The sequence below is a fragment of the Schistocerca cancellata genome, chromosome 4 (assembly GCF_023864275.1).
Source record: "Schistocerca cancellata isolate TAMUIC-IGC-003103 chromosome 4, iqSchCanc2.1, whole genome shotgun sequence".
Lineage (NCBI taxonomy): Eukaryota > Metazoa > Arthropoda > Insecta > Orthoptera > Acrididae > Schistocerca > Schistocerca cancellata.
The window spans coordinates 282,862,200-282,879,963 of record NC_064629.1 but is presented as its reverse complement, the minus strand read 5'-3'; the positions used below and the strand labels follow the sequence as shown (position 1 = coordinate 282,879,963).

Genomic DNA, 17,764 nt, shown 5'->3' with positions numbered 1-17,764 from the left:
TTATTCGAACTGTCCAGAATGTTCTTCAAACCAATCGCACACAATTGTGACCCGGTGCAATGGCGCTCTGTTATCCATAAAAATTTCATCATTGTCGGGGAACATGAAGTTCATGCTTCAAATGGTATCTAAGTAGCCGAACATAGCGATGATCGGTTCAGTTAGACCAAAGGACCCAGTCCATTCCATGTAAACAAAGCACACACCATTATGTAGCCACTTCCAGCTCGCACAGTGCCTTGTTGATAACTTGGGTCCATGGCTTCGTGGGGTCTGCGCCACACTCGAACCCTACCATCAGCTCTTGCAAACTGAAATCAGGACTCATCTGACAAGACCGAAGTTTTCCAGTCGTTCACGGTCCAAGCGATATGGTCATGGGCGCAGAGGAGACATTGCAGGCGAGGTCGTGCTGTTAGCAAAGGCACTCGCGTCAGTTATCCTCTGCCATAGCCCATTGACGCCAAATTGCACCGCAGTGTCCTAACGAATACGTCCGTCGTACGTCCCACATTCATTTCTGTGGTTATTTCACGCAGTGTTGCCTGTCTGTTAGCAAACGGCGCCGCACTCGGTTTTTAACTGAAGGCCGTCGGTCACTGCGTTTTCCGTGGTGAGAGGTAATGGCTGAAATCTGGTTTTCTCAGTGCACTCTTGACACTGTGGATCTTGAACATTGAATTCCCTACCGATTTCCGAAATGGAATGTCCCATGCGTCTATTTCCAACTAGTGTGTGCATAGTATTATCCCATTACTCTTGTCACTTCGGTGTTAAATAATATCTATTTTATAGAGAAAGAAACTATCCATTATTTTTAAAAGCTCCCTGTATGTTGAGCACCTGATTACACACCAGAATCAACAATAACATTAAATTACATAGAATAGCAAACTTATTTGATGAAAAAGATTCAACGTTCAGTAATACTCGGCAGAAATCAATCCTGCATTTGGATCGGAATTCCTTAACTCTTGTGCATCCATTTTCAATAAGCTACCACTCGAATTCAAAAATCTTAGCAGTAATCCAAGCGCTTTCAAATCGAAACTGAAGAGTTTCCTTATGGGTTACTCCTTCTATTCTCTCGAGGAGTTCCTTGAACAATTAAACTGATTCTTGCTGTATTGTTGATTGCATTTACTTGAACTTATGGACTGACTTTTTTAGGTTTCATAAACATTTTATTTTTAACTGTTATTACGTTTATGGTGTAATTTCATGTACTGACATGTTCCATGACCTTGGAGATTTGCTCCTCAATTTGGTCCCACGGAACTTGACGTGTAAATAAATAAATAAATAGACTCTCTTTGACAATTAAAACTTTCTTTTATGTTTCAGGTACTGGAAATCTAGTATACAGCGTGCATCCGTGATGTGTTTCTTGGTGAGTTTTTGTACACTTAACTTAATATACGTTGGACCAAGTTTATGGAAATCAAAACTGTAGCTCTCTTAAAACATAAAGTATTATTCTGACTACACCATACACTAACACATGGCTGTAATATGGGGAAGGGAGATGACTTCGTAAAAATGATTCCCATTGAAAGAACAATTTATAATGAGTATCGTAAATCACGCTACTTATAATGAAGATAGCATGATATGAGTGTAAAAAAACTAACATTCAAGTTCAAATTTAAATGGCACCAACACGGAGACATAATCTTCCGATGTAACCGAAGACGTAAATCGGGAACATATCGGATACTGCGCTGTTGTTCTGCAACATACAGATGAAAAAGTGTTTGGGCCACGATTATAAATACGAAAATCGGAACAACAACAAGCAGAGAGAAAAGTAATTACATCTTACGGGTACTATATCATAAATATACAACTCGCAATGAATAGTAGCTAAACAAAATTGTTATCTTGCTCAGGCCAGCTGCAGCATCCAAATTGCACTCGGTGTTTTAACTTTGTAGTAACTGAAGGTTGAAATAAGTATTTAGCCAACTGAAGGTGGGTGAAAGCTCGAAAATCCTATTGGCATAAATAAAAGTCTAGAAAAAACTTGGTGGTTGCTGTATTTCTTAAAATAACCAATACATCCAGGCCTATGTCATCTTTCTAAGTCGCTAAATGGATTTAATTGTCCCTGATGCAACAGACTCTAATTCCACCGCTGGAGGAAATGTCATCCCTTGAATTTATCCGTCAGAGGAAGCGGTAGTGGCGCCGCATTATGCATGGATGTCATTAGTTAAACCCGCTCTTCTTCGCAGCGTTAAATTACAAGCTTGAACATATTGAGTTACTGAGGGAATAAGACGCTGAATATACAAAATCTGAGTAAAATCGTATGACAGTGCTTGTTCGGAAACATCGAGGAGTGGATTTAGCGTCTTAATTAGGACAGATTATTTCTAAGGGTATTTTCGTTCCGTCGTTACAACTACAAGAAAATGCGTGTTTTCTCACAAGACGCGTTTCGCTTTACTGAGGTAAAACATCATTTAAACTAAACTTCGTCCGAACGGTTCTCGGAAGACCCTAAAGGTACTGACCGACCGCCGTGTTATCCTCAGCCTTTAGGCGTCACTGAATGCGGATATGAAGGGTCGTGAGTCGTGTGGTCAGCACACGGCTCTCCCGGCCGTTGTCAGTTTTCGTGACCGGCGCTGCTACTTCTCAGTCAATTAGTTCCCCAATTTGCCTCTGAAGGGTTGAGTGTACCCTCCTCCACAGCAGCGTTCGGCAGACCCATCCAGCGTTAACTTCGGTGATCTGACGGGAACCGGTGTTACCAGTGCGGCAAGACCTTTGAAAGCACCATTAGTGGTCTGTAATTAAGGATGGCCGGCCGGGGTGGCCGAGCGGTTCTAGGCGCTACAGTCTGGAACCGCGCGACCGTTACGGTCGCAGGTTCGAATCCTGCCTCAGGCATGGATGTGTGTGATGTCCTTAGGTTAGTTAGGTTTAATTAGTTCTAAGTTCTAGGGGACTGATGACCTCAGAAGTTAAGTCCCATAGTGCTCAGAGCCATTTGAACCATTTTTTTTAAAATTAAGGATACTGACAATTTGATTTGTTTTTGAAGATCGAAAAACAGTTGGTTATCAGTTTGTTTTTACTTACGGTGATTACTGCTTGGTTTCTCGCCTACATCAGAAAATTCTGTCTGCTAGGACTACTTTGGTGCCCTTCTTCATCAGACACTGATATTTATAGCCTAATGTTTGGCTGCTTTGCAGAAATATGCATTTTTTACGTTTTAACAGTAAACTCTCTCGTACATCAATGTTTACCGTTTATTTTTATACTTCTCAGTGTGGCTTATGTTTCTAGTGTTGCCAATGTAACATTGCCACTAGTCTGTCGTTGACCTATAATCTTTTTAGTTAATGATGTTGTGTTATTCTATTTAATTATGTTGCTGTGTATTTATATAGACCCTACTGTGTAAGAGTAATGAAGGTTATGTGATGGAATGATATATATCTTTTTTAAATATGAGTGTCTAATGAAAAAAGACACCAAAGATGTGCTAGCAGACGCCATTTCCAGTTGTAGGCGAGAAACCAAGCACAAATCGCCGTAATTAAAAACCAACAAAATTTTAACGAACTGTTTTTCGATCTTAAAAACAAATCAATTTTTAAATATCTTTAATTACAGATCACTTATGATGCTTTACGTCAACAAAGCGAAACGCAACTGGTGAGAAAAACACGCATTTTCTTGTAGTTGAAACGACGGAACGAAAATACCCTCAGGAACTGTAAAGCAACTACACACAATATGGCCACACAAATGAAGAAGAAATTACTTTTCGCGCTGTTTGGTCACATCCCCAGGCAGTGTGTTTATACCGTGTTTTAAAGGCTGTGTTCGTGGTTTTGATAACTATTAGAGACCAAGAGTAAGTTGTAAAGCAGCACTACCACGGAGCTGACTCATATCGTATAGCAGCAAGTTAGATATGAAGCCCAACACTTCGCCGCCTCGAGGCCGCTGGCGGACACAGCGAAAGTTCACGCCTGACGACTTGTACCCGCCAGCGGTTGCACGCTCCACTATGTTTAGTAGAGCTTATATTTTGATGCTACGTAAAGCTAAAAAAAAAAACAAAAAAAAACACTTAGTTCAAAAGTTGTCATTTTCCGTCCCGTCGCATCCTGAAATACGCACAACACATTTACAATAGCGGTGTCCTAAATTAATCGAATGCTATTTTTCGATACCATTTTACTGTCTTTCTCCTTTGACTGCTATATGCACTCGTTTTATCAGAATGGTAAATAACATCTTTTCCATTTGACACTTCCCGTTTGAATGTAAGGAAAGACTGTGCTGGTAAACTACTACGTTATTTGGTACAGAAACAGCTGCGTAAAACTGAACGTACTCAGACAATTTTCTCTTTACTCATTCTGATCATTTCTAAACTGACACACAATATTTTAGCGCAACGCAATCTGACTTTTAATAATCCCTACAAAAGAATAGCCCTGACTAACAATAACCTACCCTTCATGAATCACTTTCCCTACCAAAATCTTCGTTAGTCGAACTACTGGAATACAGCGAACTCCAATACTGCCAGCTAAATAAAAGATTCTAACTACTGAAGGCACTAACTACTGATAGACATGTAGTTAGCAAATGAAAGATTTTGATTGAGGACAAACAATGTATTTACCTTAATAATGTTCAAAATTCATTATATATATATAAATTCTTGACATCTATTTTGACAAATATATATATATATATAAATATATATATATATAAATTTTTGACATCTATTTTGACAAATTTCCTTTTTTTGACGGACACACGTCCAGATCGTCCCCTCATATTAACATCTCAAAACTCTGGCATCTCTCTCCCCACATCCACCACTGCTGGCGGCTCACCTCCAACTGCCCAACGCTACGCGCTGTTCACATCCAACTGCCCAACACTGTACTAGCGAATAATCCAACAATGAGTACAACCAGCCACAGTTAGCACACAGCGCAGTCAGCGATTTTAATACAGAGCGCTACGCGGCGTCACCAACATAGAAACCTAAGCAGCCTACTTACACATTCAGTAACAATGGTTGGTTTTTGATAAACGACAAATGGTCACCGGGACTGCCGCCTCAACGGAAGCCCAGTGAAATCGGTTCCACGCGTAAGGTGTTAATGACCAGCACTGCATTGCATACTGCACTAAACGTAGTGGAGGGTGTGACCGCCGGCGGGCACGGCGTCACGCGCGGAGCTCTGCTGTGTCCGCCTGCGACCCCGTGGCAGTGAACGGAACGTGTTAACGTCCCATGCACAGGCGGATTGGCATCTTGCTTGGCACACGTCTTCACACCAAAACAAAATGTGAGGAGTTTTGGAATTTAGCTCAGGACAGTCACACACAATCTAATGATCATCAGTTTCATGCTGACACTTCTCCACTTTCAAACCAAATCTAAATGATGATAATTTCTTCTACCACCCGTATTCAAATCTATTATAAGCTAACTGAACAAAAATTAGACATCACTTGGAGACATGACGCTAATACCGTGTAACCAGCCTCTAGGACTGATAAGGGCCTCAATTCGGTGACGAAGTCAGTCCACAATTTTCTTCAGGCATTCTACAACCAGCTGAAGCAGCTCATTGAGGAACAGATTCCGTACAACTACTAAATTGCGGCAATGGTTCCTCAGTTTCACACGCTGACCCTAATAGTCGCAGACATTTCGTGTGAGATTAAGCTCAAGCTATTTAGCGGGCAAGTCGATTTGTCATCTTGGACGCCCTCAGTAAATGGCTGCTGTCACCATGGTAGTGCATACAGCATACACATACTTCAAAAAGTAATCGTCTAGTACGTGAGCTTATGTTTAAGGGTGTATAGACAGTGGAAAGTCGTCAGAAGGAAGTACAGCAGGGACATGAACGTGTTTATTAATCAGTATAAAGGAGAAAACAAGAACAAAACAGTTTTCCATTTACATAAACATAGTTTTTCACATTTAATAGCAAAGATAGGTAGTTCAGGATGCAAAATACACTGTGGTGACAAATGTCACGGGATAGCGTTATGCACATATAAATATGACGGCAGGGTCGCGTACACAAGGTGTAAATGGTTCAAATGGTTCAAATGGCTCTGAGCACTATGGGACTTAACATCTGAGGTCATCAGTCCCCTAGAACTTAGACCTACTTAAACCTAACTAACCTAAAGACATCACACACATCCATGCCCGAGGCAGGATTCGAACCTGCGACCGTAGCAGTCGCGTGGTTCCGGACTGAAGAGTCTAGAACCGCTCGGCCACCGCGGCCGGCGGTGTAAATGGGCAATGCACTGGCGGAGTTGTGATTTGTACTCGGGTGAGCCATGCGATTCCATGTCGGAAAACATAAGAGAATTCAATATTCCGAGATAAACAGTGTCAAGAGAGTGTCGAGAATACTGAATTTCAGCGACGTTTGCGTAGAGTTGTCAGAGCTAACAGACAAGCAACACTACATGAAATAACCGTAGAAATCAACGTAAGACGTACGACAAACCTATCCGTTAGGAAAGTGCGGTGAAATTTGGCGTTCATGAGCTTTGGCAGGAGATGACCGCCGCGAGTGCCTTTGCTAACGGCACGATCTCGCCTGCAGCTCCTCTCCTGTGCTCGTGACCTTATCAGTTGGACCCTAGACGACTGCAAAACTGAGACATGGTCAGATGAGTCTCAGTTTCAGTTGATAAGAGCCGATGGTAGGGTTCGAGTGTGACGCAGACCCCACGAAGTCATGGACCCAAATTGTCTACAAGACACTTTGCAATCTGACTGTGGCTCCATAATGGTGTGTGCTGTATTTACGTGGAGTGAACTGAGTTCCGATTATGTTCGTCTACTTGGAGACTATTTGCTGCTATTCGTGGATTTTATGTTCTCAAACAATGATGGCGTTTTTATTGATGACAATGCACAATGTCACCGGGCCACGACTGTTCGCGATTGGTTTGAAGAACATTCCGGACAGTTCGAGTGAATAATTTGGCCACCAAGATCACCCGACATGAATCCCACCGAACATTTATGGGGTCATTTATGAAGTCAATTCGTGCACAAAATCTTGCACCGGCAACACTTTCACAATTATGGACGACTATAAAGACAGCATAGCTATATATTTCTGCACGGGCTTCCATTGATTTGATGAGTCCCTGCCACGTCGAGTTGCTGCACTATGCCGGATAAAAAAGGTCGGACAGAAAATTAGGTGGTGTCCCATGACTTTTGTCACCTCACTGTAAGTATTCGTCTGAAGTACTGAAAATGACACTCTGACGTAGAATGTTACGGTTAGTACTTAGTAGTTCGTCTTGTCATCTGTATAATCTTTTGCGTTCTCATTGGCGTGGTACTGGAATCCTAAGGAAATGCAATCCGAAAACAAAGGAAGTAGGTTACAGTACGCTTGTTCGCCCACTGCTTGCATGCTGCGCACCGGTGTGGGATCCGTAGCAGAGAGGGTTGATGGAAGAGATAGAGAAGATCCAACTGAGAGCTGCGCGCTTCGTTACAGGATCATTTAGTAATCGCGAAAGCGTTATGTAGATGATAGATAAACTCCAGTGGAAGACTCTGCAGGGGAGACGCTCAGTAGCTCGGTACGGGCTTTTGTTGAAGTTTCGAGAACATACCTTCACCGAGGAGTCAAGGAGTTGTCTTGTGACAGCCAGAGCGAGAGCACCAGCAGCAGCGAGTACTGTTTGTATAAAGCGTTTATTTTGCATTTTGTTTACGACCTTCCACTAAGGAAGGGATTCTATTTGTGTTTATCTGCTCTGCATAGTAACTAACAGTTCTTGATAAAACTTTACGTAGTTTTCGTGTTAGATTTCTTAGTGTTTTCTTGATCGTTTAGAACAGAAAGCGCCCTAAAACCGTCTTTTGTTTGTTTCGCGGCCGTTAGCCACTAGTCACTTGAATCAGCAGTTGTCTTGTGACAGCCAGAGCGAGAGCACCAGCAGCAGCGAGTACTGTTTGTATAAAGCGTTTTTGTACTTATTTGCTGCGCTTAGCTTTTAAATAGTTTTTCTGGGAAAACCTAGCGTAGTTTTCGCGTCTCGTATTTCAGTGAGTGTTTCTTGATTATCAGAGTAGCTCATCAGAAGATTATCTTGGGAATTTGTCACCGTATAGGGTAGGGTAAACATAGTCATGTGTAGGGACTGTGGTTGTTGTGAGCGGACGCAAGGAGAATTGGCCACTCTTCGGGGGCAGGTGGAGGCTTTGTCTGTTAGGCTCATCGAGCTCGAGGCGCAGGCGTCGGCTCGTAGTGGCGTTGGGGCAACTGTGGTGAGACCTATGCCTACTTCGGTGGCCTTGGAATCACATGGAACCCCTGATGTCGCTGCGTCTTCCGGCAGTGAGCATCTTACCGGTCAGCCATCACTCCAAGGTGAATGGCGGACAGTGGTGGGCTCGCGCGTGCCTGGCCGAAAGGCGAAGGTGGGATCTGGCCGCGTGGCAGCTGCCTTACCCCTCTCCAACAGGTACGGGGTGCTTCCTAGTGGTGATGACATCGTTTCCGAGCCACCACAGGATGCCTCGCCTGTTGGGCCAGTGGCCGATTCTCCGGCAAGGTCCCGACAGTCACAGAGGGCGGGCCTATTAGTTATAGGGAGCTCCAACGTTAGGCGGGTTATGGAGCCCCTCAGGAAAATAGCGGGTAGGTCGGGGAAGAATGCCAGTGTGCACTCGGTGTGCTTGCCGGGGGGTCTCGTCCGTAATGTGGAGGAGGCCCTTCCGGCAGCTATTGAACGCACTGGGTGTGACCGGCTGCAGATAGTAGCACATGTCGGAACGAATGACGCCTGCCGCTTGGGTTCTGAGGCCATCCTTGGTTCCTTCCGGCGGCTGGCTGATTTGGTGAAGACAACCAGCATCGCACGCGGAGTGCAAGCTGAGCTTAATATCTGCAGCATAGTGCCCAGAGTCGATCGCGGTCCTCTGGTTTGGAGCCGTGTGGAGGGTCTAAACCAGAGGCTCAGACGACTCTGCGACTATAATGGTTGCAAATTCATCGACCTCCGTTATTGGGTGGAGAACTGTAGGGCGCCCCTAGACAGGTCAGGCGTGCACTACACACCGGAAGCAGCTACTAGGTTAGCAGAGTACGTGTGGCGTGCACACGGGGGTTTTTTAGGTTAGAGGGACCCCCCCTTGGGCGAAACGATACAATACCTGACGGCTTACCAGAGAGGACATTATCATCGTTGATAAAGAACGTCCGTCCTCAGAGACCAAAAACAGGAAAAGTTAACGTAATATTGGTAAACTGCAGGAGTATCCAGGGCAAGGTTCCTGAATTAGTATCTCTTATTGAAGGAAATAGTGCGCATATAGTATTAGGAACGGAAAGTTGGTTAAAACCGGAAGTGAACAGTAACGAAATCCTAGACACAGAATGGAATATATACCGCAAGGATAGGATAAACGCCAATGGTGGAGGAGTATTTATAGCAGTAAAGAATTCAATAATATCCAGTGAAGTTATTAGCGAATGCGAATGTGAAATAGTCTGGGTTAAGCTAAGTATCAAAGGTGGGTCAGATATAATAGTCGGATGCTTCTATAGACCACCTGCATCAGCAACCGTAGTAGTTGAGCGCCTCAGAGAGAACCTGCAGAACGTCGTGAAGAAGTTTCGTGATCATACAATTGTAATAGGGGGAGACTTCAATCTACCAGGTATAGAATGGGATAGTTACACAATCAGAACTGGAGCCAGGGACAGAGACTCTTGTGACATTATCCTGACTGCCTTGTCCGAGAATTACTTCGAGCAGATAGTTAGAGAACCAACTCGTGAAGCTAACGTTTTAGACCTCATAGCAACAAATAGACCGGAACTTTTCGACTCCGTGAATGTAGAAGAGGGTATCAGTGATCATAAGTCAGTGGTTGCATCAATGACTACAAGTGTAATAAGAAATGCCAAGAAAGGAAGGAAAATATATTTGCTTAACAAGAGTGATAGGGCACCAATCGCAGAATATCTGAGTGACCACCATCAAACGTTCATTTCTGAGGAAGAGGATGTGGAACAAAAATGGAAAAAATTCAGAAACATCGTCCAGTACGCCTTAGATAAGTTCGTACCGACTAAGGTCCAAAGCGAGGGGAAAGATCCACCGTGGTATAACAATCATGTACGAAAGGTACTACGGAAACAAAGAAAGCTTCATCATAGGTTTAAGAGTAGTCGAATCATAGCTGATAAGGAAAAGCTGAACGAAGCGAAAAAGAGCGTAAAGAGAGCAATGAGAGAAGCATTCAACGAATTCGAACATAAAACATTGGCAAACAATCTAAACAAGAACCCTAAAAAGTTTTGGTCATATGTAAAATCGGTAAGCGGATCTAAATCCCCTATTCAGTCACTCGTTGACCACGATGGCACCGAAACAGAGGACGACCGAAGAAAGGCAGAAATACTGAATTCAGTGTTCCGAAACTGTTTCACTGCGGAAAATCGTAACACGGTCCCTGACTTCAGCCGTCGCACGGACGCCAAAATGGAAAATATTGAAATAAACGATATCGGAATTGAAAAACAACTGCTATCACTTAGTAGCGGAAAAGCATCCGGACCAGACGAGATACCCTTAAGATTCTACAGTGATTATGCTAAAGAACTTGCCCCCTTTCTATCAGCAATTTATCGTAGATCGCTGGAAGAACGTAAAGTACCTAGCGACTGGAAGAAAGCGCAGGTCGTTCCCATTTTCAAGAAGGGTCATAAATCAGATGCGAATAATTATAGGCCTATTTCGCTTACGTCAATCTGTTGTAGAATAATGGAACATGTTTTGTGTTCTCTTATTATGACGTTCTTAGATAATACAAATCTCCTTCATCATAACCAACATGGATTCCGCAAACAGAGATCATGTGAAACTCAGCTCGCCCTATTTGCCCAAGAAATTCACAGTGCCGTAGACACTGGCGAGCAGATTGATGCCGTATTCCTGGACTTCAGGAAGGCATTTGATACGGTTCCGCACTTACGTTTAGTGAAAAAAATACGAGCTTACGGAATATCGGACCAGGTTTGTGATTGGATTCAGGATTTCCTAGAAGAAAGAACACAACATGTCATTCTTAACGGTTCAAAATCTGCAGATGTAGAGGTAATTTCGGGAGTACCGCAAGGAAGCGTGATAGGACCTTTATTGTTTACAATATACATAAATGACTTAGTTGACAACATCGGTAGCTCCGTGAGGCTATTTGCAGATGACACGGTTGTCTACAAGAAAGTAGCAACATCAGAAGACTCGTACGTACTCCAGGAAGACCTGCAGAGGATTAATGCATGGTGCGACAGCTGGCAGCTTTCCCTAAACGTAGATAAATGTAATATAATGCGCATACATAGGGGCAGAAATCCATTCCAGTACGATTATGCCATAGGTGGTAAATCATTGGAAGCGGCAACGACCGTAAAATACTTAGGAGTTACTATCCGGAGCGATCTGAAGTGGAATGATCACATAAAACAAATAGTGGGAAAAGCAGGCGCCAGGTTGAGATTCATAGGAAGAATTCTAAGAAAATGTGACTCATCGACGAAAGAAGTAGCTTACAAAACGCTTGTTCGTCCGATTCTTGAGTATTGCTCATCAGTATGGGACCCTTACCAGGTTGGATTAATAGAAGAGATAGACATGATCCAGCGAAAAGCAGCGCGATTCGTCATGGGGACATTTAGTCAGCGCGAGAGCGTTACGGAGATGCTGAACAAGCTCCAGTGGCGGACACTTCAAGAAAGGCGTTACGCAATACGGAGAGGTTTATTATCGAAATTACGAGAGAGCACATTCCGGGAAGAGATGGGCAACATATTACTACCGCCCACATATATCTCGCGTAATGATCACAACGAAAAGATCCGAGAAATTAGAGCAAATACGGAGACTTACAAGCAGTCGTTCTTCCCACGCACAATTCGTGAATGGAACAGGGAAGGGGGGATCAGATAGTGGTACAATAAGTACCCTCCGCCACACACCGTAAGGTGGCTCGCGGAGTATAGATGTAGATGTAGATGTAGATATTGCTCCTTCCTACGTATATCTCGCGAAGAGACCATCAGGATAAAAACCAGAGAGATTAGAGCCCACACAGAGGCATACTGACAACCCTTCTTTCCACGAACAATACGAGACTGGAATAGAAGGGAGAACCGATAGAGGTACTCAAGGTACCCTCCGCCACACACCGTCAGGTGGATTGCGGAGTATGGATGTAGATATAGATGTAGATTTCACCAGAGATTCCGTTGTTTGCGTTGTGATTTTTCGTTAGTTATGTAGTAGATCTTTCTTTATATTATTTCTTTTGAATATCTGATGAGTCGTCACATCTTTGTCGAGTACAGTCCACAAATTTTCTGTTTTAGTAAAGTCTGGCTATTGCAGTGTTGTCGGCATCCAGCGGGAAGTATTATGCAGGAGCCACAACCTGGCATATAGAACTATCTATTTTGGATCATTATCTTGAAATTATAATCCACAGAAAGACTCATATTATTTTTCTTCTGGAAATATGTGCTTTTATGTTGTTTATGCAAACCTTGAGGGCCGTAATTGCATCAATAAAACAAAAAACCCACCCTCCGTTTATACTCAAGCAGCCATTCTCCGTGTTTACCTGAGGCTGTTGTATTTCTCTCTTCAAGTTCACAATTCGTTTTTCTCCTTACTTTTACTCTTCCATTTGACTTAAACAGCTCAAATGGACTCTCGTCAGTAAGTTCTATCTTCTTCCAGAAATGAAACCCATCGCTTCTTTCTGTTGATTTTATTGATGTATGGTTTTCTACGGGCTGTTCATCCTACATACTCAGCTTATAAGGCACATTTTTTATAGTATGTGCAGAAACTGACTTCCCCGTATGCATTCGAACTGCAGTAAAAAGATTTGGGGCTCTTACTTTTGGATTTTTCTTAACCTCTCTAAGTAGCTGTCGTTTTCCATCTCGGATAAAACTGCAGGAGGATCACTTCGTGATTGGTTTTCGTATGTTTTGTTCTGATTAAATCTGTATATAATAGTCTTCACTGTATTGGTAGGTCTGCCACTGGTTTTTACGAGTTCGTGGAAAGGCTTTCCTTTTCGAAACAACCTGATTGCATGTTTCTCTCTCTACTTTTGTAGTTTCACGACTTTTTCGACTCATATTTGTTAAATATCGTACAAAAAATGGTTCAAATGGCTCTGAGCACTATGGGACTTAAGTTCTGAGGCCGTCAGTCCCCTAGAACTTAGAACTACTTAAACCTAACTAACCTAAGGACATCACACACATCCATGCCTGAGGCAGGATTCGAACCTGCGACCGTAGCAGTCGCGCGGTTCCAGGCTGTAGCGCCTAGAACCGCTCGGCCACTCTGGCCGGCAATATCGTACAGTGGCTTTGAAAACAGAGAGGAAACTATCCTCTGCCGGCCTGTGTGGCCGAGCGGTTCTAGGCGCTTCAGTCTGGAACTGCGCGACCGCTACGGTCGCAGCTTGGAATCCTGCATCGGGCATGGGTGTGTGTGATGTCCTTAGGTTAGTTAGGTTTAAGTAGTTCTAAGTTCTAGGGGACTGATGACCTCAGATGTTAAGTCCCATAGTGCTCAGAGCCATTTGAACCATTTTTCTAAACTATGCTCTAAAGTGGATGAAACACAACTGTATAAGGAAAGGGATAGGGGCGTGCGTCAGTGCAGCAGTATAGCTGTGATCTTGTTTACTAGACGAATACTTGTTTGACATCAGCTGGGGGCAGGGGGGGGATTTAAAATAACGTGGATTTGTTCACAAATTTTTATATCTGTGCTGGTTATATTCTAATCGCTAAGGTCCAATGAATACTTTTTGGAGTCACTGTATTTATTAAGAAGGTGTAAAAGAAATGGTAATTCTTAGTCACCGAGAATCTTGAAAGAAGAGCCCTAGTTTATGTTCACGGCAACTTGAATGAACGGACCCAAATCTTGGTATGTAAATCAACTCGAAAACATGATTGCCTGAACTACATCTTACACTTTAGATGATTGATTGCTATTCACATACTGACAGAATCATCCCTTAAAAACTACCTTCCATATTCTAGTTGGACTTTTTAGTTATTATAACGGATGCTAGTCATTGAAAAGAAAGTAATAAACTATAAATAATGTCGCACATGATTCGGTTACTGACATGGTCCATCGAGTGAATACTGTAATGGGCACGGCAGAATACAGCAGCATTGGCGCGTGTATGCAACAGCGTTCAACACTATGCCGCTACTAGATCGTAAAAATCGTTCCGACGGAGCTACAAAGCAAACCTTTTCTATTGGAGAACAATCGTTACGAGATTTATGCTCCGAGGCTGTTGAAAGGGGAAAAAGCTATAAACCGGTGTATCCGGCGACGTCATATGATCCATCCGGCATGTGGGAAGGGCAGTTGGTGCTTTGCGAGAGACGTTGGCTTTCACTCACTGCCTTTCTTTCACACACAGTCATCCGTAAAAATAAAAACACAAAATTACTGACCACGAGTCCTCGTTAGTGTCAAACATAAGATAAAGCTACATGTGAGACATCACTCATTGGACGGAAAACACAGGACAGCAAGGTAATATTCCCACTTAGTCCCAACAGTTTGACAACAGCCGACTTTTGCGTCCTTATTTTCATAGTGATCCTGTTCTGTGAGGGTTTTAGATTCTCTCACTGAATAAAAGCGATCCCGGTCGGTAATATTTTTAGTGTTTATTTTTCTCCCAGTGTTTTTTGGCTCACAACAAGCGCACCCTCTTGGTAGATACATAGCAGACAGTAGTACAATTCAATATTCAAAAGAAAAGAGATTGTTCGCATTATTAACGATCCATTTATTGTGCCTCATTAGTTTCAGGTTTTTTACCTGGAACTTGTTCTCACACTGTGACAAGTTTTATCAGTATCGATTAAGTCTGTGAAAGTGGATGTACAATTTACTACAAAAAGAAACAGATTTTAAAAAATTGCTGCATCACATGGTGTTATCATATACTGCATAAATTGTCCTCCAGGTTAATGACAGCAACAGAATTGTTGCGATCTCACACTCTCATAGGGTCTCTTAACAGCGTATTGGCTCTGAGCACTATGGGACTGAACTTCTTAGGTCATCAGTCCCATAGAACTTAGAACTACTTAAACCTAACTAACCTAAGGACATTACACACTTCCGTGCCCGAGGCAGGATTCGAACCTGCGACCGTAGCGGTCGCGTTGTTCCAGACTGTAGCGCCTAGAACCGCTCGGCCACCCCGGCCGGCTTAACAGTGTATTTCTGTAGATGATGGATACTACATTCTATGTACCTTGCAAGTAAAAGAGCTACATCTGCGTCCATACTCCGTTAAGACACTCAGCGGCGTTGGATACAAATATCATTTCCCCATCGTTCTGTTACATTCACGTATGGTGTGAGGGAAAAACATTTCGAGAGGGTCATGTGGGTGGAAGTCAAATGTTGCTTCATTCGTATTGTAACTCTGCTAGTGACGCACAAAGCTTGTCTTGTAGCTTCTTCCACTTGGACAAGTTCAAATGGCTCTGAGCACTATGGGAGTGAACTTCTGAGGTCATCAGTCACCTAGAACTTAGAACTACTTGAACCTAACTAACCTAAGTTCATCACACACATCCATGCTCGAGGCATGATTCGAACCTGCGACCGTAGCGGTCGCGCGGTTCCAGTCTGTAGCGCCTCGGCCACTCTGGTCGGCACTTGTACAAGTATCTACATGCAGTGGTTAAAAATAGAAAAACAACAAAAACACAACACTTTACCATGCCTAACAAGATGTAGGGAAACGGTTGGCATTTAAAACAGCTTCCAGTCGTCTGGGAATGAATAAGTTCAGATCCAGTACGATTTTCAAGGGATACTCATGCCATTCTTCGTGCAAAACAGTGGTAAGTTCAGATAACGATGATGAAGGTGAATAGTAATCACGCACACTTCTGTCCAAAGTGCGCCACAAAGGTTCAATAACGTGAGCTCCCGTGTCTGCAGTGGCCAGGGGAGATGCGACAACTCATCCTCGTGCTGACAGAATCAGTATTGGACGATGTGAGCTGTGTGAACAGGGGCCCTGCCGTCTCAGAACACAGCACCACCATTTGGGGTTAAACACTGTAGCATGGAATCTGCCACAGCAATCAAAACAATCTCGTAATCATTGGCAGAGTAACCATGGGGCCCATGGAATACCACGATATGACTGCCCAAATTATCACCGAACCTGCGCCATGTTTCACTCCTGGGACGGAAATTGGGCCAGAAGTTGGAAACTGTGTGCAAAAAGGCTCCCCCGACCAAATAACATTCTTCCATTGGTCCATAGTCCATATTCTGTGGCTTCTGCACCATGTTTTTCTGTTATCGGCATTATCATCGCTGATGAGTGGTTATGGAATTCTGACTCGCTCTGTAATTCCCTGCTCATTGAGCTCCCTTAGCGTTGTTTTCGAGCTGACAAGGTTCACGAGTGCAGCGTTGAATTCTGCAGTGACATTTGCAGCTGTCGTCCTCTTATTTTTCGTCACAATCCTTTCCAGTGAGCATCTGTGACGGTCACTCAACGCACACTTTTGTTCGCGTTGTGACTTAGCGGTTCATGTTTTCCGCTTTCCCTGAATGCGGTATAAACCTTCGATACTGTGCATCTTGAAACACCAAACATTTCGAATTCCTTGGTTACGTAAGGACCCACCAAACGGCTACCAACAATTTTCCCATGTTCTAATTCCCTTATTTACGAATAATGCACTCACAACTACACAGAACACCGTTCTTACCACTACTGACACTTTCTGTGGATTCAGGACATTACACAGTGCCCTTCTTGGCCAAATACAACAGTGCAACCTGCAGCTTGGCTATCATCTGCATTCATGTTAAAACATGCACTTCTCGCAGTATTTACGTGTTTTTTCACTCACTGTATGTGACGCTCTTGCGCTTACTAAACGAACTCGTCCTTCTTCAGATCAGATCTGCTTCTTCTATTAATCCTACTCACTAAGTGCCCGAGACTATCGATCAGTACTCAAAATCTTACTAAATGAGTATTTTATGATCTCTGTTCTTGTGGATAAATTAGTTTCCTTGGGGTTCTTCCAATGAATTTCGATGTGGCATTAGCCTTAACGATTATGGCATTTTCCATATAGTGACCGTAAATGTTTTAATCAAACGATAATGGGTGCTTCCACCTGTTTATTTATAGTATGTTACATATACTTAAGTTGGATGTCAACTTTTCGTCTCTGTACAAAGCATCGATCCTCTGCAATTCCTCCTCCATTTCGCTGCACGTTTCTGGCCTGCCACTTTTCTGTGTACAACAGCATCATCCACGAACACCCTCACTGAGTTTCCAACGACATCCAGCAACTCACTTATGTACAAGGTGCTTCATATAAGATGTTTTTGTCTAAAGCTTACAAAATAATATACGAAATGAATATTTATGATTTATTACCTATTTAAGTACATAAATGGAAGAAAAATTTCACATTTTTTGCGGAATTGTGAATGTAGTTTCCTAATTATTTTTTTAAGACTTAGAGCAACGCGTTTAATTTTTTAATGATAATATTAGTTTCATCGTGTAACTGATGTATTTAAACCGACGGTGTACAAATTTCCGTCAGTTTTGGTTAGGGAGCAAGAACGTTCAAGATTTTCATGATGGATACAGCATGCTGCATATGAT

At 43.0% G+C, this 17,764-nt stretch overlaps 1 protein-coding gene across 1 annotated transcript in view; it reads left to right on the top strand.

The window, feature by feature from the left end:
• The first annotated feature begins 1,368 nt into the window (after positions 1-1,368).
• The window catches only part of LOC126183546 (uncharacterized), a 905,020-nt gene continuing 888,624 nt past the window's right edge, over positions 1,369-17,764 (top strand). The window contains exon 1 of the mRNA XM_049925619.1: positions 1,369-1,390. The gene's annotated coding sequence lies outside the window, so the exon portion shown is untranslated. The remainder of the gene's footprint in view (positions 1,391-17,764) is intronic.